General features: G+C 35.4%; 1 long non-coding RNA gene across 1 annotated transcript; it reads right to left on the bottom strand.

The window, feature by feature from the left end:
- Positions 1-5,681: 5,681 nt before the first annotated feature.
- On the bottom strand, positions 5,682-20,622 carry LOC134739954 (uncharacterized). The gene is made up of 4 exons (XR_010127116.1): positions 20,491-20,622; positions 16,973-17,136; positions 6,107-6,202; positions 5,682-5,997 (listed from the first exon to the last, which is right to left on the bottom strand). It is a non-coding gene; the product is annotated as an uncharacterized LOC134739954 (long non-coding RNA).
- Positions 20,623-21,785: the final 1,163 nt, after the last annotated feature.

Genomic DNA, 21,785 nt, shown 5'->3' with positions numbered 1-21,785 from the left:
TGAGTGAGAACATGCGGTGTTTGCTAAGTTGACTTTTTTTTTTTAACATTTCTAGTTCATTGAGAGTTTTTATCATAAATGGTGGTGGTGTGTTTTTTCAAATGCTTTTTCTATGTAATAGAAGCAGTCGTATGATTTCTTTTTTAGTCTATTGGTATGATAGATTATACTAACTGATTTTAGAATATTATCTCAGACTTGAGTAACTGACATAAATACTACTTGGTTGTGGTGTATAAATTCTTTTTATACATGGTTAGGTTCAATTTCCTAATATTTTGTTGAGGATTTTGCCATCTATGTTCATGAGAAATATCCCACCCTTATAGTATCTTTCTCTGATTGGATTCATTGGATAAATTAGAACGTGTTCTCTCTGCTTGCATTTTCTGGAAAATATTTTGGAGATTTAGCATCTTTTTTCCTTAAATGTTTGGTAGAATTCACCAGTGAAATCTTCTCGTCTGGATGCTGTCTTTTGTGAAACGTTATAAGCTATTGATTTTTTAATAGATTGTCTATTTCTCCTTGCATGAAATTTAGTTTCATCGATTTTCTCTATTTTTTTGCTTTTAATTTCATTGTTTTCTGCTCTAATATTAACTGTTTCTTTTCTTTATCCTACATAGATGTAAATATTTCTTTTTTTCTCTAGTTTCCTAAGGTAAAAATAGGTTATTGAGTTTAGATCTTTCTCCTTTTTGTATGCACTTAACACACTTAGAAAATTTCCTCTACACACTGCTTTCACAGCATCCCTGAAATTTTAATGTTATATTTTCATTTTCACTTAGTTCAAAATAATTTTTAAGTTTTCTTGAGCACTCTTTGTCCCATGTGCTACTTAGATGTACATATTTCATTTGTGTGGGATTTTCTAGCTGTTGCTCTGTTATTAATGTCTAGCTTAATTCCATTGTGATAAGAGAACATACTTTTTATGACTTCTATTCCTTAGAAATGTTTCAAATATGTTATGGGTCAGAATGTGGTCTCCCTTCGTGATTGTACCATTTGAGCTTGAGAAGAATTTGCTTGATAGAGTTAGATACAAATATCAATTATATCATGTTAATTGATAATGTTGTATTGTCTACATGCTTGATCTTTCAATTAATAAAAGATGGGGAAGAAGTCTCCAACCGTAATAATCTATTGGTGTCTTTATTCTTACAGCTTTGTGAGGTTTAGCTTCATGTGTTTTGATGCTCTGTTATTAGGTGAACACATGTTAGAATTATGTCTTTTTGGAGAGTTTACCCCTTTATCAGTATGCATACTCTTGATTTTCCTCATAATCTTCCTTTTTCTGAAGTTGAATTGCCTGAAATTAATATATCTATTCTAGCTTTCTTTTGATCAATGTCAGCATGGAATATTTTTTTCCGTTTTTTACTACTAATCTATCTGAGTCTTCCTGAAGTATATTCTTATAGAAAACGTATAGTTGGACCTTGTTTAATTTTATCTATGTGATAATCTTTCTCTATTAAATGGTGTATTTAGACCATTCACATTTGAAGTAATTATTGATGTATTTAGACTTTTACATGCTATGTAACTTTTCTATTTGTTTCAGTTGTTTTTTTTTTCTCCCTCTCTGCATTTCAGTTTGGAAATTTTTTGGTTTACCTTCAAGCTCACTAATTATTTCAAGCTATGTGTAGTATACAGATGAACCCATAGGATATATATTTTAATTTATCTTAGAGTGTTTTATTTCCAGCATTTATTTTGGATTATCTCTTAGAATTTCCATCTTTCTGCTTAAATTACTATCTATTCTTGCATATTCTCTACTTTGTCCATTATAACTCTTAATATATTAATCATGGTTAGTTTTAATTCCCTGTGTAATAATTCTAAGATCTGCATTGTACCTCATCCCGACTATGATACTTATTTTGTCTCTCCAGATTGTTTTGTTTCTTGCTTTTTGGCATGCTTTAAATTTTTTGTTTAAAACTGAACATATTTTAGATTGCAATTGGAAATGAGGTAAATCAGCCTTTAATTTGAGAGTTTATGCTGCTTTGGGTAGGAACTGTGCTGTGCCTAATGTTTATTGTATCTGCAGATGTCTTAGGTTTCAAATTCCTCTAGCATTCTTATTTTGCCTCCACGCTTGGATTTGTACTTCTTCATGTATTCTTCCTTAGAGAACATCTGCAGCTTGTACCTCTTAAGCTGCAACTCATTGTTCTTACATTGGAGGCTTATTGGTGTTTTTATAACGTGGGAGAAAGAAAGCATTTTACAGTCTCATGATTAAATCTTAGACCTTCAGTGGGCTATGTGTCTGGGCTTTGACCTTCATAAGTGTTTCTACAGTGGTATTTTCTTTTCCTTCTTAGATGAGACAGGAAAGCTAGCTTGGGGTAGAGGAGGAGTAATGCACTTCTTCTAGGTGGAATAGGCTCTGGAAAATGTTTTCCCCTAGAGAGTAAGCTTTGACGTGGAAAATGTTCTGAGCATATATCACTGTGGGTTACCTTCTGTTTTCATTGTTGGTGTCATAAGGGAATATTTCTAGAATATTCACTATGAGAAATAAGAATTGGGTAGGGTTCCTGGAATTAATATTCAGGAAAGCATGGACGTGTTCCTAAGACTGTTCCTCCCTGGGGTTGTTCCATTATCATGTTTGTCTACACTCAGCCTCCAGCAACATATCAAAATTACCAAACAAGTGTTCCTACCAAGTTATGTCTCTAGCAACTTCTGTCCTAGGTTAGTAGAGCTCAGCCGTGAATCTGTGCATCCATCTGTCTCCAAGATTTCAAAGTGGAAGTTTACTACGCTACTTCAGTTCACTAATTGTTCCAGGTAAAATAACTGATTTTCAGTTTTTTCTTGTTTAAGTACAGGCCTGACAACTTCCAAGTTCCTTTTATATCTATGCTGCAATCAAAATTCTTGGATATTTATTTTGATTTGATAACTTCCATAAAGACTATTGTTGTGGGATGTTCTAAAATAAGATTATTAATTCATTTTTAAAAATAAGAAAATGGCTGAGAAATACAGCAAGCTAGTCTTTAGGAGACTATTTAGGAGACGTACCAGGACTTTCAGTGTAATCTTAGTGTATGTTATCTATCAGCATTAAAAAAGTGTTCTGAAGTGACCAATAAGAATCTATTATCAGAATATGGGTTAAAAAAGTAGCGAAACATGACTTACTGTGAACACTATGCATTTGATGAACCTCATGACCAAATAGTATGTGGTTTAGAGGTATCTAGAAAAACCATTATTAACACTGCACTTATTGACTAGGTGATTTTGTGAAAAAAGTGAGTATGTTTGTCTTAATTTATAGTAGTGGGAGGTGACAATGTGCTAGCAGCCCTTGCTTACTGTGAGTACCTCCTCGGCCTCAGCGTCTGCTCTGGCCATGCTTGAGGAGCCAGCCCTTCAGCCCACCTCTGCACTGTGGGAGCCCCTCTCTGGGCTGGCTGAGGCTACAGCTGGCTCCCTCTGCTTGCGGGGAGGTATGGAGGGAGAGGCACGGGCGGGAATCGGGGCTGTGTGTGGTGCTCCTGGGCCAGTGCGAGTTCTGGGTGGGCGTGGGCTTGGCGGGCCCTGCACTTGGAGTGGCCGGCTGGCGCTGCCAGCCCCAGGCAGTGAGGGGCTTAGCACCTGGGCCAGCAGCTGCGGAGGGGGCGCCAGGTCCCCCAGCACCGCTGGCCTGCCTGCGCCACACTCGAATTCTCAACGGGCCTCAGCCACCTTCCTGCGGGGCAGGGCTCAGGACCTGCAGCCTGCCTTGCCCGAGCCCCAGTGTGGTGGGCTCCCACAGGGTTCCAGCTTCCCTGATGGGCACCACCCCCTGCTTCGCAGCGCCTAGTCCCATCGACCACACAAGGGCTGAGGAGTGCAGGCACTATGGCGTGGGACTGGGGGGCAGCTCCTCCCGTGTTCCTGGCACGTGATCCACTAGCCAAAGCCAGCTGGGCTCCTGAATTGGGTGGGGACTTGGAGAACTTTTATGTATAGCTGGAGGATTGTATATGCACCAATCAGTACTCTGTGTCTAGTTCGGGTTTCATGGATGCACCAATCAGCAGTCTGTATGTAGCAAATCTGGTGGGAACTTGGAGAACTTTTATGTCTAGCTAAAGGATTGTAAATGCACCAATCAGCACTCTGTGTCTAGCTCAAGATTTGTAAACGCACCAGTCAGCACCCTGTCAAAACAGACCAATCAGCTCTCTGTAAAATGGACCAATCAGCTCTCCGTAAAATGGGCCAATCAGCAGGATGTGGGTGGGGTCAGATAAAGGAATAAAAGCAGGCTGCCTGAGTCAGCCCAGGCAACCTGCTTGGGTCCCCTTTCGTGCTGTGGAAGTTTTGCTTCTTTTGCTCTTTGCAGTAGATCTTGCTGCTGCTCATTCTTTGGGTCTGCGCCACCTTTATGAACTGTTGACACTCACCACGAAGGTCTGCAGTTTTTCTCCTGAGGCCAGCGAGACCATGAACCCACCAGAAGAAACATACAACTCCAGACACACCATCTTTAAGAATTGTAACACTCACTGTGAGGGTCCGCGGCTTCATTCTTGAAGACAACATGACCAAGAACCCACCAATTTTGGACACAATAGGATCATTGCAAGAGCACATTTGTTCTTACATCATTCTTACTGTATTTATGAATGTTCGTTGCAGGAGAGATGTGATTATCTTGGATATCTTGATAGTGGGACACTTTGAGAAGGCAAGAGTTAACTTGATCTTAGCTGATGTGGTGAACTGGAGAAATCTTACCCTACTATCACATGGGGATTGAGGCAAGGTTTGGGGTAGTAAGTTCAGTTTAGAAGGTTTATTTAGAATAAAATTCTGAAGTCCAAGCAACCTATTTGTTGTCTGTCATTATCAAAGACTTATTTTTTTATTTTTTACAACAAGCCATAGTTCTTCTGAGTGGGAGGGTTCTTGTCATAACAATAAATTTCAGAAGTCAATAGTTACGCGCATTTTTTTTTCCCTTTTACACACATAAAAATTAGTTTTGGCTTTCTTAAAAAATTGATGCATAGAAGAGTAAACAAGATAAAGAAGGAATGAAGGCTAAGGAACAAGTAATGTGTAATCTCTAGGGACTTCGTAAGTGAGTGTGCAGGTTTAGAAAATTTCAGCTCTTGGTGGAAAGCAAAATAAACTGATTCAAACTAAGTTAAGTGAAGAGCAATTTTTCCGAGGAGACTGGAAAGATAATGTCATATATAGAAAAATTGAAGGTTAGCAGAAACAAAGGATACTGATAATGGAGATGGCCAAGGTCGGATCTTAACTGATGTTTTTCTAGTGATCATTATACTCACTCCTGTTCAGTTTTCAAAGGCTCAGGTTGGAACATTATATTGGCTGACCTTAATCTACAGATTGATTGTGATGACATCTTGAAGATGGCCTTTTGTGACAATTCACACATATATCTCCCTCTCAATCTTAGATGTGCAAGAAATACAACTTTTCAACATTTTCTGTAATTCAAGTTATTTTGTATGTTAAGGTCTCATTCAGATGAATCAACAAGAATAATCTCAGTGTTAATGAGCTTTTTACCACTCTTTTGCCTCTTATAACATTTATGTTTATGGTGTAACTAAGTAGGGACAGATTATGAAGGAATTCCCACCTTATTCTCAGTTTTGTCTGGTCCACACTCATAATTAATGAGTTTGTCCTTCATCACATTTTATTTCTGGCACTAGTTCAACAAGGTAATTTGTGTAATTGAGCTTTCATTCTCCACTGGCAAGCTTCTTCAGTATTGTCATTGGCTGTGTCTGATCCTTACTGGTTCTTGAGAAATTTTCTGTAGTCTTGTAAGTCTAGTGATAATTGAATGCCATCATTATGGGAAGACAGCATTCTGTTCTTCATTGCTCTGAATTGAGAATATCATTGCAAAGCTTTGAACAACCTATGTTTCCTGGGTAAACTGCCATCCTCTTTTCTCTCCTGCTTTATTGTTTTCTGTGGGTTCTGCCCAAGATGTAAGGAAAATAGTCACTTCTAATTGTAGATCTCGTTTTAAGAGTTTTGGCAAAACAAACTCGCCTATATTAATTATAGTTATAGTTATTACAATAACCTACCTAATAACATGTATAAAAGTTAATTTTTGATCATTATATTAATATTTCAAAATGATTTAAATCTTGATGGATAATGTGCACTTGAGAGAAATCTGAAATAAAAGGTAAATATAAGTTTCTTAGAATTTGTCAGTAAGAGACACATTTTAACTTACATAATCCCGGGATCATTTTCAGCATTCCCATTTTTTTGTGTGTGAATATAGGTACAGACACTATGAGTAACAACAACAATTGGAAGTAATCCAACTGTTTCTCACTAGTGAAAAAGATAAATACAATTAGTTTATAATGCATGTACTAAATTGTAGCAATCAAAATCAACAAATATATTTCCACAATAATATATGTTTAAAATAATATTAAAGAAAATGTGAATTTGTGAAGAATTTAAGGATTCAAAAATGACTTAAATATATTACATATAGTTTATGTAAATAGCTATTTTATATAAAACATTTAAAAGTCAAATAAATTTGCTAGCATTTTAAGATTTTTGAAAACTTTTTTATAAGTAATATTGTATAATGTATTTCCTTTTACTGTCTTTTATAGTTTGGTTTTGGTGTTATAGTAACTCTATTGAAACAGTTGTTGAACAGTTCATCTTTCGTGTTTTTTGTTTTTTGATTTTTTTGTTTCACTCTGTTTTTGAGGCAGAGCCTTGCTCTGTCACCCAAGCTGGAGTGCAATGGCATGATCTTGGCTCACTGCAACCTCCGCCTCCCAGGTTCAAGAGATGCTTGTGCCTCAGCCTCTCATGTAGCTGGGACTACAGGAGCGCACCACCATGCTTGACTAATTTTTGTATTTTTAGTAGACACAGGGTTTTGTCATGTTGGCCAGTCTGGTCTTGAGCTCTCAGCCTCAAGTGATCCACCTGCCTCAGCCTCCCAAAGTGCTGCAATTACAGGAGTGAGCCGCCACGCCCGGCCAAAAAGCTTCTGTATCACCAGATATAGAATGATAGATTGCAAAAAAAAAAATACTAAATCCGTGATTATATCTGGATTAGAAAAGAGGAAATTTGGATCAGAGAAGATTGTCTTGCAGATGAAGAAAACTATGGTCATTTATATACATAAATACTAAATTTCTCCTGAAAAATATGTATTTTAAAATGTATTATTAAAGATACAATATTTGATAATATTTGTCAAAGTTAAATCTGGAGCCACATTATATTAGATTCAGATCCTTTTTTCTTTGAAATATTTCATGACATATGAGAAGTAAATGTTAATTGTTAAAGTAGAATTGGCAAATATGCACTCCATAACCTTATCTAGGGAGGAAATGAGAGGCTTCAAACTAAAATTGGATACAGGATCAAGGGAGAACATTTGTGTGAATCAGGAGACATTTAAGCATATTTAGGAGAAGAGGGGCTGGAACCTACAAAGACAAAATAGTTGTAGTAGAGAAGAGAAGTGAAGAAGAGACGTGAAGACAAGACGTGCTTATTGATTGTCTAGCTTGGGAGATTCATCATGGTTAGTTGAATTGCATATGACAATGGCCTACAGTTTTCACAGTAAAGACAGTGGAAAGAGGTTCAAAAATGAATTTTGGAACGTTTGGTATCCCTCAGGAATAGGCAAGGAAGGGAAGGGAGATATTCTAGTAAGGAAAAGTACATTTCTGTGAAGGCCAGCACTGTGAAATCCACACTGAGAGGCTTGTGGGGTTCTCTGGGTGGTTATATTAGCTCATGAGTGACAGGAATGAGGCTGGAATTTTAAGTGTGCACTTCCTACCCAGGTGTAGCTTTGAGGCAAGAAATAAGGAAAGCAGTGTTTGGGTAAAGAAATGAAAGGAAAAGTTTAGAATCGGGACCCATCCATCCCTAAAAGAGGAACTCATTGTCACTCTGTGGTCACCTGAACCAGCCCTTTTTGTTCAGGTGTTACTTTGATATTGTTCCTGAGGAGGTCCATTATTAAAAAGCATGACGATTACTTTCAATTTCCCAGTCCTTAGCTTCATTTCAAGAAAACATATTGCCATGGTGTCTGGAAGGGAAAATATTATATTAAGGTCGGGAACATTTAGGAACTGTCAGAGGCCTTCCGAAACAACTAATTTTTGGAACTGGTTTCTAGACACTTTTTTTTTTTTTTTTTTTGCAGGCCCTGACTACAAATTATTCTCTGTAATTATTGTAGGAAATTAATCTCAGACTGTTAGAGATGATGTGTGAGATACTTTACAATTAAAAAGAGGCCTTCCTAGCAGACAAAAAAAAAAAAACGAGTTAAGTACTTTAGGTCAGTATACAGTGTTGCCAAGGGGAATGTGTGAAACAACGTGATTGAGAGGTGGTGGTGGTAGTAACAGATGGTGGTAGTGCTGAGACTGCGTGTATTGAAGATCAGTGAGTAAGTGGCTAAAATAATCACAGTGGAAATACATTGAATTACATTAGTGAAATCAGAATGTAAAACGTATACTAGATATATTTTAGAACCATATTCCAAAATTATCATTACTCTAGTTTGCTTATATTTGAAATAATTGTAAAGTCTCAAATTGTTAAAGAACTTGTTTAAGAATTACAATGCACAGCAAAGTAAGAAATATACTAAAACTTTTTTCTCTTTGTTAAGAATAGCTTCATGCTATTTTAATGAAGATGGATGGATCTGATCTAACCCTTTTTGGGGGCCAACGACGTACAATACAATTTTTAGAAGACAGTAAAAATAGGAAACACTACATACTTTATATAGAAATTTAAGTGTTATGATAGAGGTAAAAACCATAATTCAGCAGAGATTACAGGAGTGATAGATATTAATTTTGACTGAGAAACTGAAAGATATACATGGATCTTTTTTAGGAATTGCCAAGCTGATTCAAAAATTTATATGGTATTGTAAAAGATCTAGAAAGCTAATTTAGTTTTAGAAATAAGAAAACAGAGTTGGAGGACTTCTACTTTCAAAACTTATAATAAAGATATAGTTAATTAGGCAGAGTGTTATTTTTATAATATAGAAATTTAGATAAATGAAAAAGAATAACAAAAATTATCCTACCTGTGGTCAGTTTATTTGTAACAAAAATACAAGGTAATTTAATAGGAAAAAAAGTCTTTTTTACAAATAGATTTGGAACAACTGATAATCTGTATGGAAAATAAATTAGCCTCGATCTTTACCTTATACCACCTATAATATTAAATTTGATCATATACTTATGTGTTAAATTTAAAACTCTAAGCTTTTTAGAAGAAAAATAGCAGACTATATTCCACTATGATTTACAGAAACTAAATTGATCCCAATAAGCACAATAGACATTGTGTGGAATGACATTTGTTGACGGGATGCTACTATTTCTACTTTCAAGGAAACATAACACATCCTTGCTAAACAAACACACCTTTCCTGTTACCGGTGTATATAGAAAATCCAAAAGAAAAAAAATAAGAAAACTGTGTGATAAACATGGAATGAAATCAATAAAATTTTTCAATGTTCTTTGGAAATATGTCTGTAAAAGGTCCTAATACATGATCCCTCTTTACAAAGAAAATACTGAAAACAACTTTTTCACAGTCTTCAAACTGGGTATGTTTTGGTCTGAATAAGACAATCTGGTGCATTTGTTTAACTTCAAATAATAACCAAAGTTTATTTAATTTGTTCTATAATTCACTAAGATAGACTCCTCCTCAAAAACCAGTTATTTCTCCAACTTCAATCTGGCCATATTTTCCCATCTTTAAGTAATAAATTCAATTATCTTATCAATGATCTCACTGGCTTTATCTTGGATTCATCACTCTCTCCTTCTTTGCAATCCCATAGTACTCTGGAAAGTCTATATCCTATGGTGGATTTCCATAGCCTTCAGCACAAATCTTAACTGACATTGTCATTCAAGAAACTTCTTCACTTGGAGCAGCTAGCGTCTCTAAGCATTTTTTTTTTTTTCCTGCCAAGCCTTTCACCTATATTTCTCCATGCTCTATCTGACACACCTAAAGAGGCTGTCTTGGGACACTAGGTGCCCCTTTCATGGGTTATCAGAGCCCATCAGAGGCTCCTTTCCTAAATGCACATATCAGAAGCATAAAGATGTCCTTGAGCCATCTGGACCTACAATTTTCTTTTCTTTGTGGATGTGGGAGTCAAAACAGTGTCCTCTATCCTCTGGCGTTACTCCTGTGAATATGTTACATTAAATAACACAAAGGACTTTACAGATCTTAAGGTGACTAAAGAGTTTACCTTTTTATTAGGGTGAGTCTGATATAATCACATGAACCTTTAAAAGCAGAAAGCAGCTGTATAAAAGGAAGTCAGAGAGATTCAAAGTATGAGAAGGATTTTATATTTCTATGCTGACTTTGAAGATGGAGGGGACCACATGTCAAATAATGTGGGTGAGAATGACCTCTCACTGACCTGTGAAATCTGAGAATGACCTCTCACTGACATCTAGCAAGGAAACAGGAACTTCAGTCCTACAATGCCACAGAACAGAATTCTACCAACAAACTAAATGCACACACAATGAGATTAGTTGTTCCCCAGAGTCTCCAGATAGGAACTTAGTCGGTTGACACCTTGATTTAGGTATTGTGAGACCCAAACAGAGTACAAGCAGAGGCTGCCCGGACTTCTGAACTGTAGAACTGTCAGATAATAAGTGGGTACTGTTTTAAGCCACTAAGTTTGTAGTAATTTGTTACAGCAAAGATAGAAAAATAGAGTAGGAATATTTAATTCTGAATTCAGTGTCTTTTAGCATGGGGCTATTCAGATTTTCTTTTTTTCTTGATTCAATTTAAATAGGTTATTTAAACTATTTGACACATTTACCTAGGTTGTTGAATTTATTGACATAACATTTTTCTTTCATTAAATTGTGTAGGACAGCAGTCCCCAAATTTTTTGGCACCGGGGATCAGTTTCCACGAAGACCATTTTTCAACAGATGGGGAGTGAGGATAGTTAGGGGATGGGATGAAACTGTTTCACCTCAGCACATTAGATCCTTTTTTCTTTTCTTTTCTTTTTTTTTTTTCTTTGATGGAATCTCGCTCTGTCACCAGGCTGGAGTGCAGTGGCGTGATCTCGACTCACTACAACCTCCGCCTCTCTGGTTCAAGCAATTCTCCTGCCTCAGCCTCCTGAGTCGCTGGGACTACATGTGCGCACCACTACGCCCAGCTAATTTTTGTATTTTTAGTACAGACAGGGTTTCACCATGTTGGCCAGGTGATCTCTCGACCTTGTGATCCACCTGCCTCGGCCTCCCAAAGTGCTGGGATTACAGGCATGAGCCACCATGCCCAGCCAGCATTAGATTCTTACAAGGAGCATGCAACCTAGATCCCTCACATGTGAAGTTCACAATAGGGTTCGCTTTCCTATGAGAATCCAGTGATACAGCTGATCTAACAAGAGGTGGAGCTCAAGCAGAAATGCTCACCCTCCCACTGCTCACCTCATGTTGTGCGGCCTGGTTCCTAACAGGCCATGGACCAATACCAGTCCTTGGTCCAGGGGTTGGTGACCCCAGGTGTAGGGTGTGTATTAATGTTTCCTCTCTTATTCCAATATGTTAATTTGTGTCTATTTCTTCTTGATTGGTATAAACATTTATCATCTTGATCTTTTCAAATAAACTACTTTTGGTTTTACTGATATTATATTATGTTTTACATTTTGTTTTTCATTGGTTTCACAATTATTTTTAGTATTTCTTAGTATATATTCACTTTGAGTTTATGTTGCTGTCCTTTTTATAACTTCTTAAGGTAGAACCTTAGTTAAGCAATTTTTAACTTTTCTTCTTTTCTAATATAAACATTTAAAGGTCCAAAATGTCCTCAACAATTGCTTTAGTTGTGTCTTACATATTTTGATATATTGTATTTTATTTACTTATTTTCCAATTTCTACCGATAATTTACATACAATCCATTGCTTAATTTTTAATCATTTGGACTATTCCAGATACCTTTCCATTATTGATGTCTAATTTAAATCGGGTGACGAAAGATAACATATGCTATGCCATTTCACTGCTCTTAAGTATATTAAGAGTTTTTTTATTGTCCAATATATAATCTGTCTTGGTGAATATCCATTTGAACTTGAAAAAGATGTATGTATACTCTGCAGTTTCTTTGTGTGTATGTGAATATGTTGTTCTGTAAATATGAATTAAGTGTTATTGGTGACAATGTTGTTCAGGTCTCTTATATCTTTTTTGATTTTGTGTCTACTGTCAATTACTAAAACGTAAGTGTTGAAATCTCCACCTGTAATTGTGGATTTATCTATTCTCTTCTTACCTTTGTCAAGATTTGTGTAAGTATTTTAAAGCTCTTTCACCTTTATCGTTGTTATTTCCTGTTGATGAATTTACCCATGAAGTTTCTCTCTATTTCTGGTAAGGTTTCATGTTTGGAAGTTTACTTGGTCTCATTGTAACATAGGCACTTCAGTTTTTTATGTATGTGATTTGCATAATGTATCTCTTCGTATCATATTAATTTTAATCTATCTTTCTATACAATCTATAATTCATTCTTATATTTAAATGACTTTCATGTTGACAGCATATAGTTGGATCTTGCTTTTTTATGCAGTCTTGCAATCTATGTATTTAAATTGGTATACTTAGCCCTTTTAAATTTAATTATTAATATGGTTGGGCTTAGTTCTTCCATTTTGCTACTTATTTTGTAATCATTAAATCCCTTCCCTCTTTGTTTTCTAGTTTCTTCTAAATAGTAGAGAACTTTTCAGCATTCCACTTTATCTCTTCTAGTTAGATATCTATTATTATTTAATAAAACAATGAATTTACAGTATATTTTTTAAACTTTTTTACATCTCTTAAATATCATTTTATAGATTAATATATTTTTAAGACCTTTAGAACTACGTGTTTCCATTTCTCCCCTGTAATCCTTTTTGCTATTATAATTATACCTTTTACTTTTCTATATATTATAAATACCACAATGCAATACAGTAATAATATTTTGCTGTAAACCAGCAAAGAAAATAAGATAAAATTTTATTTCACAAAAATAAGATGGAGTCTTAAAAATAAAGTAAATAAAAAATAAGATATTATCTTTTATTTTTTCCTACATGTTTTCAATTTCTAGTTTCCTTTAGGTAGATCCACACTGCTATCTGTTACCATTTTTATTTGGTCTAAAATATTTATCTTGTGTTATAGTATAAGTTTGCTAGTAATGCATACTCTCAAATGTAATTGTCTTTAAATTTCACCTTTTTAAAAAGTGTATTTTTCCTTGATTAAAAAATTTAGTTTAGCATACTTTTTTTTCTTGTGTCATAAAGCTGCTTAACAGTCACGTAATTTGCACAGATTATGCATTCATTCTGCTATCATTAATTTTTATCATTCTTCTTTTGTTTATAATGTCTCTCCCCACTTCCTTGGTGATTTTTATGTTATTCTCTTTATAGCTGTTTTCTTGTCACCTAATGATACATCTTGTGTGTGTGTGTGTCTGTCTGTGTGTGTGTGTGTGTGTGTGTAAGAGAGAGAGAGAGAAAGAGAGAGAAAGAGGTGATTACAGTAATTCCCTCTTATCTGCAGTTTTGATTGTGTGATTCTGGTTACTTGAAGCCAACAGCAGTCCAAAAGGAGCTAAGTAAAGTATAGTAAGATATTTTGAGAGAGACTGACCACATTCACAGACATTCTATTATAGTATATTGTTATAATACTTTTATTATATTAGTGAGTATTATTAATCTCTTACTGTGCCTAATTAATAAAATGAACTTTATTATAGGTATGTGCAGTAAGTACAGAACAAAACATCATATATATAGGGTTTGGTACTATCTGTGGTTTCAGGCATCCACTGAGAGTCTTAGAATGTATCCCTTGCAGATAAGAGGGCACTTCTGTATTTATTCTGCTTAGATCTGTTCATCTTTAAACGGTAGTCTTGTAGTGTTTGTCATATTTTGAAAACATCCAGTAATTGTACAATTGTTATGACTCTATTCATTATCTATTGTTTCCCTCTGTTTCATTTTGGATAGTCTTTGTTTTCTGTTTTCAATGTCAATAATTTTATTTCTTCTGCATTAATTTGATGTCAATCCCATCCACAGAAATTTTACCTTAGCTATTAATTTTAATGTCTAGAATTGCTATTTGACTGTCCATTTGTTTCAATATTATATTCATGTTTTCCTTTGACTTCATTTGTAAAATAGTTATAACCTTTTTAAGATTACTTCCTATGACTTCCATCACATCTGTCATTTCTTTTTGTTTCCTAGAAATAAAATATTTGTCACATTTTCTTCTTTTTTACATGCCTTGTAATTTTTTATTGTTTTATCTAAAATGCTAATTGTACATTGTTGACATGAGTCTCAGATTCTGTTGTATTACTTTAAAGATTGTTGGATACATTATTCTAGAAGGCAGTTAATTTATTTACAAGTCTGTTTGATTCTTTGAGGAATTGCTGTTTAGGCTCTTTATGTTGAATGCACAGCAAAAGCCTTTCACAGACAGTTAGTATAACATAATTAGTTATATGTATTGGCTTTTCCTTTCCCTACTTCCTTAGTGATTTCATGTGATAACTAAGATATTTTTTCATCACCATGAGAGGAAAGTGAATTCCAAGTATTTCCATTTCTTACAGGAAGGGGAACATCACACACCGGGGCCTGTTGGGGGGTGGGGGGAGGGGGGAGGGGGAGAGGGGAGAGATAGCATTTGGAGATATACCTAATGTTAAATGACGAGTTACTGGGTGCAGCACACCAACATGGCACATGTATACATATGTAACTAACCTGCACGTTGTGCACATGTACCCTAAAACTTAAAGTATAATAAGAAAAAGAAAATTCTAAATTTTTTTAGTGTTCCAAATGCAAATAAGGCTTGCGGTGATAAAGATGTGTGACTACATTTTGTCATGTTTCATTATGTATATTAGAATTAGTGTCCTTTCCATACACTCGCAATATGCTTGGGGTATGGGAGATTGTTAAATCTCAAACTGAAAAGGCAAGTAAGCAGTATTCACTTCTATCATAATGCCCTAAAGTCACTGGAATAAATAAAATGGTATTTCAGTTCTGAATTCCTTTTCTTGAAAAAATGTAAAAAGTGCTAATGGGTTTTGCAATGCATGTTCTACATTAAGAAATACTCTCCCAATGTCTTCAGAACTCCTGTATCATCACGGGTAGACATTTTTACTCCATCATATTATTGGGGCCACTTGGAAGACTCATAGATCTCTTAAGACTCCAGACCCAAGGATACTTCACCAGCTTAACCGTAAGTCACAGTTTGACCAAGAGACTCCCAGGTTTAGCAAGATTATCTTGTTCATGCCTGTTATCAAAGTATGATTGTTAATCACATACCTTTACACTCTCAAATGTGTCCTAGTTATAATAATAAAAGCAAATGGTCACTGTAACTGAACCAGTCTGGGACATACAATAAGAATTTGGGATGTCTGACTTGAGATGAGTAAATCTAAGAAATTTACAGAACACAGTAAATGTGTCAGAAAATATTTCTTTCTTTTTTTCTTTTTCTTTTTTTTTTTTTGAGATGGAGTCTTGCTCTGTCACCCAGGCTGGAGTGCAGTGATGCGGTCTCAGTTCATTGCAACCTCTGCCTCCCAGGTTCAAGCAATTTTTCTGCCTCAGCCTCCTGAGTAGCTAGGACTGCAGGCGTGTGCGACCACGTCTGGCTAATTTTTGTATTTTTAGTAGGGACGGGGTTTCACTATGTTGACTAGTCTGGTCTAGAACTCCTGTTCTCAGGTGATCTGACCCCCTCGGCCGACCAAAGTGCTGGGATTACAGGTGTGAGACACCTCGCCCGGCCAGAAAATATTTTTTCTTGAACAGGTTTCTGTATCCTTAGATTTATCCTCCATTCTTCTTGAGCTTTACGTATTTTCAACATTAAGTGCTACTTTTTTATTTTATGAAAAAAGAAGTATAAGGAACAAACATATTTTAGTACAGTATATTCTCTTAATAGCAATCTTTAAATTGTTTAGAGACAAAAATCTCTAACAACATTAATAGACAGAATTTAACCTTCTTAAGTATAAGAACTAAACTTCACACAAATAATATATAGAATATTTTTAGTTGAAATTGTGGGGAAGTCCCCATGAAAGTCAAGACTCTAAAACAATACAGTTAAGCAACCGCAAGGGAGCATCTTGAAGCAGAGAGAAGAGAGGATTCTACAGCCAGAAAACCTGGTTTAGAATCATGCTCTGCCATTTTAAAATGGTGTAATGGACAAGAGAGTAAGCCCCTCTGAAGGTACGTTTTCTTATCTGTAAATGAAAATAATTTTTAAAAATCAGCCTAATAGGACTTCTGTACATATTCAATGCATTTATACTTGAAAAGAGCTTGTAAAAATGCTTTGAACATAGCACAAAGTATGTGTTTGTTAAAAATAAATAGCAATAAAGAGGGTTATCTACCCATAATAACCCAATAAGATAGATTTCCCCCTCTCTCATTGTATTTTTCTTTATATTTATATGCAGATCAATTCACTATTTAAAGAAGCCTGAGTCATTTTGCCCTGTGACACGGTTGCTTAGCTTATTCCAGGACCTGGCAAAATACCAGTTACCAATCAATGTAAACTGCTGAAAATAAAGTCTCAAAAGATAGAGCTAGGTTTGGTGTTCTGTCTCCTCTGCCATCTCAGGACAATGAAGCGTAGTGAGGGGCCAGCCGATGTCTTAAGATTAATAAGTTTCTGATATTTTGACTTATTTATTTTATCCTGAAAGCAAACATAAGATTTCAGAATTAAAGGCACACTATGATTACTATACTTACAGAAATAACCACATGCATTATTCCCCATGCATCTTTCATCCCTCAGAATGATGAGATGAGTGCCACATGGATCTGCATGCAGAAAGATTGTTGCACCAAAGAAGAGGAACTCCAAATTAAAAATTTAAGAGTTATACAGGGACTGCAGCTTCCTTTCTCTTCTCCTGAAAAAAGAAGAGAAACCATAAACCTTCTGTGGGGAGAGAAGAATTTAAAGGAATGTCTCTGAGTTGTATCTCCCTTCATGACATGAAACATAGCTCTAAGGGGAGCTGAATACTCTGAATTTTGCTGCAGCTCTCTTGCTCTCTGCGGGTTGCTATTCAGTTTTAATCTCCAGAGTTGCGCTTCCAGTCTGCTCTCAGTTTATTTGCTCAGAAAACCCTAACCATGCAGAAATGTGGACCTGTGTCTTCAACAATTCCACAAAATTCTCTCATAGCACTACATTTTCTCCTCTGATGAATATGCTCTTTACATGTTAACACATGACCATAGAATTGGGAACATAAATCTTCAAAATCACTTCACCTAGCATTAATTTCTAGAAGTGTTTTGGAGATCTGTTTTCAATAACTTATATGAGATGTAGATAGATACGAGATTTGTTATGTGTTTCTTAATATTTTTGGGGTCTCATATCCCATCTTCAAGATATCTTATTTTGCCAAATGACCCTGCAACCCTTTCTGTGTTTACCTATTTTTTTTAAATAAATAGTAAATGGTTCTAACATGATCGTATATGAAGATTGGGACGCATTTGATGACCTTTGAGGGAGTTGTAAGCATGGAAATACGGAGATTCCATGGACTGTGGTGAATAGTAGTCACTTTGAACCAGAAAAAATTCCAGTTGTAGCTGAACCCAGCAAACCTTAGAGTGAGAGAAGCATGTAGCTATTGTTTGAATGTATATAGGTAATTCCTTTTTGTAGTAGGGGATATCGGAGTTTTTTTATCCTAAAAGGTAATAGCAAAGAGTAAGAATGTCAGGATAGTTGATAAATAAATCAAAATATAGAGGGGAAAGGGAGTAAATAAAATGGGTAAAAATGAATAATTATAATGTGATGATTAAGTAAGTTATTAGCTTGAAGGTTTAAAATATAGTCCAAGGTTTATTTGCAACCGAAATTATAGAAAATTGAGATTTGAGGACCCATCCAACCTCCTCTCCACAATCCTTCAGATGTTTACTAACTTTATCTGAGGGTAGAGAATAAGCAGACACATCTTTAGGTGCTCAGAATGGAAGATTTATAGTAGTGGTTCCTATCATACCACAGGCAAGATCCTGGATTTTTCCACTCACGTTTATTCCCTCATTTAATAAAAATAAATATTATCTGATCCCTTCCTCTTCTTTTGCACTGATACTCAGATAACATTTTTTAAGCTACAACCTCCAAATTCCCAGATAGCCTAAAAAGTCTTCTAATCCGTCTTCCTGTCTATGATTTCTCACCTGTCCATTCTATCCCCATTCTGCTCCCCCAAGATATGGCGTTAAATTCAGTTTAAGATCCTCCCCAATGATATTCTATTGCAAATATATTCCTCAACAGAATAGCAACCTGTTAAATTTTATGCATTTGTGTGTGTATGTGTGTGTGTGTGTGTGTGTGAGAGAGAGAGAGACAGAGACAGAGAGACAGAGAGAGAGAGAGAGAATAAGTAGCATAGTTTGCCTGAAAGTCTTATATTCACATGGAAATCAAAATATCTAAACCAGAACTTATCCTTTTCCTTCAGTTTTGTTTTTTTCTCCTGTGTTGTCTTGTTGAGGGCAGGACAACTCTATACTTTCTGTGTTAAATTAGAAATGTAGCAACAAATATTATGTCCTTTTACTTCTCTTTTTATATTTTTCAATCAAAAAGTCCTAATGAATCCACTTTCTAAATAGTTCTGTAATTAATAGGCTTCTTCTTGAATCTACAATTCAAATATTCCAGAAAAAATTTGTCGTTACTCTGGTCTGACACAATAGCATTCTAATTGAAGACATTGCTTGTGTTTCTCTTAGAATACAGAACAAATAATTTCACATGAATTTCAGAGACAACCAATATTTCTCAGATTATTTTGGAAGCATCAGATTCTTCTACATATTCTTTCAAGTCTTCACACTTCAACACTTTCATGTCCTGTTTCTTTTTATGCCTAATATGCTGCTCTAATATCTCTCACAGATTATTTCATCTGAGTAATTCATATTTATATTTCAAATTTCAATTGAAATTTCCATTTTTAAGGAAGATCTTTCCTGACAGAGGTTCCTCATTTAATAACGTTTATTAAAATTAAAATAACAGGAGTTTCTAGCATTCTCATGAATTCATGTCCGTCAAATTAAATTTTTTTTTTCTGAAAAATGAATATAGCCTTGAAGTTAAGGCCCACCTGAGTTGAAGCACTTTTTAAGTCCTTTCCTTATCTCATATGACTACAGGTAGATAAGATCTTTTCTAAGTTTGAAACAGTGAAAATTCCAGATGGGCACTGTGTTTTGAAAACTGAACAGAAGCATACAGAGAAGTGATTGTGCCTGGAGCAAATTACTAATTCATAAAGAGGATTTAATTCCAATTCACTATTAATGCAGTTAGGCAGACTGCCTCAGAGATGTTGCAAGTAACTTAAGCTGGTGCTTCCTAAGCTTTAATGTGCATATAAATTACCTGAGAGGCTTGTTAAAATATGGACTCTGATTCTATAGATCTGGGGTGAAGTCTGAGATTCCGCATTTCTAACAAATTTCCAAGTTGAGTTAATGCTGCTGGCTATTATATTATACTGAGGCTTGAGTAGTAAAATCTTAAACTGGATTTCTTGGGAGGGGAAAGGCAATATATAATCTGTTTTGAGAGGAGTGTAACTTAAAAGGAAAGTGACTTTTACACTGGTTAAGGCTGCTTTTCTTACAAGAATATTTGAAAAACCTTATGCTAGGATAAGAAGTTTATAGAAATCCTCCAAATATATAGAATTTTTCTGCAGATTAAATTTAAAACATATTCAGTCATGAAAATAAACACACTAAATGTGTATATAAAGACAAAAGATTACAGAGAAACAAGAGGTGAGAAACACAATTATTAAAGATATATTAGGGATATTGGGAAGGCAATGCCCCTTACAAAAAATGGTAAGAATAGAAAGATTAGCCAAGGAAGTAGGATTCAATGGTGTCTAATTTATTGTCAGTTTCTGATATGCAGTAAAGTTAAGATGAAGAGTTTCATTTAAAAAAAAAATTAGCCACAGTGAGTCATTGCCAGCTCATGGATGTCGTAAGAAAACTACAACTGTAGGAAATATTAGTAAGTTTTCAATAAACACAATGATTGTAGTAAAGAGAAACTAATGGTAGAAAAAATATATATCAATTATAATCAGCAAATAGAAACTATCCACTCTACTCACCCAACACGTATACAGTTTGACCTTTGAGAACTGAAACTATCTATTCCCATACACAACTATGCTACCTCTACTAAGACTTCATTCTTCTACCTTCTTTAGCATAACTTCAGTATTTCAGGAGACTTTTCCAGGCAAATAACTTGGTTGTTCACTTCTTAAAAGGCGCATCAACTCTTCCATAGAAAGAAAACTTCGGCTTGTATTATCTGCTGTTTGAATCTCAAAATTCTCACCTTGCTGTGTCCATCAACAGTAAATTGTTACATCATAATTCTTATTCAACCTTAATCAAGCCCCTGAATTAAAAGAAAAGTCTTACAATAAACTTTCAATCCCTAAAATTCTTATCTTGTATTTCTCCCTCTGAGACACTACTAAGTCTTTGAGTTACCAAAGTAAACAATAACAGAGCTTTTGCTTATCAGCGTGTTGTATTGTGTTATTTGGGGAGATGGAATTCAACAAACCAAGCCCATGTGAAGGAAGAACAAATAAGGGGAAAGTGAAAAAGATTGAATAGAATGATCGAAGAGCAGAAGACAGATTATAGACATATTTTAAAAATTAAACTGTGTTGCAGGACTTTTCCTTAGTTCTGCTAAAGTCAGGGTCCTTGTCCAACAGCCACGAAAATTCAGGCTCACAGACAATTTGAATGGTGAGTAATACAGGGTTTTATTGGGTGAAAAGTAAGAAATGGAAGAAACAGGGACTGTCAGCAAGGCCAGAATCCCTGCTAGAGCACTCCCCTCCTCACTATATGAATTCCTGGTTTCACACAGGAAGAGGAGGGGCCAGGCTCCACCCAGCCACAAAGGGCATACATTTCCCAAGGCTCCACCCCAGCACACAGGCTGGCTGGAGTTTTGCCAGGCACCCCCTCCCACCTGGCTGTCTCAATTGCATTATCACTGGGATATAGGAGAGCATAGGGACAAAGTAGAGGAATCCTGTAACAGTAGGCTAAATTAATGGGAACCAAATCCCAATTAGGCTCTATATTTTAAGAAGTTGACTGTGCCATCAAAAAATTTCTTGGAGTCCTTGGCTAATTAATTCAAAGGACATGAGTCGATTTGCTTTTTTAAAGCTATCTTAAGCTACTTTAAGTACTTTAAATTTTGATTTTAAAGATTATAGTCAGCTGAGTTTTGGTAAAAGTTTATAAAGGAGCAACTGTCAACACCTCCAGGCAAAGACCACCAGGAATGTACCTATAGTTGAACAAGTTGGATTTTACATGCTATGGGGGATTAAGAGGTGTCTGGGTAGCAGAGTATTAAAAAGCTGTTATTATAAAAGTTGGTTTGCACTAGGTTACTTTGTGTAGATTTTAAGAAAACAAGGCTTTGTTCTGGATTGGATGCTGTCAGGAAGCAGAGGTA

This window comes from Pongo pygmaeus, chromosome 7 (assembly GCF_028885625.2).
Source record: "Pongo pygmaeus isolate AG05252 chromosome 7, NHGRI_mPonPyg2-v2.0_pri, whole genome shotgun sequence".
In the NCBI taxonomy this organism is placed as follows: Eukaryota; Metazoa; Chordata; class Mammalia; order Primates; family Hominidae; genus Pongo; species Pongo pygmaeus.
The sequence above is the reverse complement of the archived record's forward strand: the minus strand, read 5'-3'. Positions and strand labels throughout refer to the sequence as shown.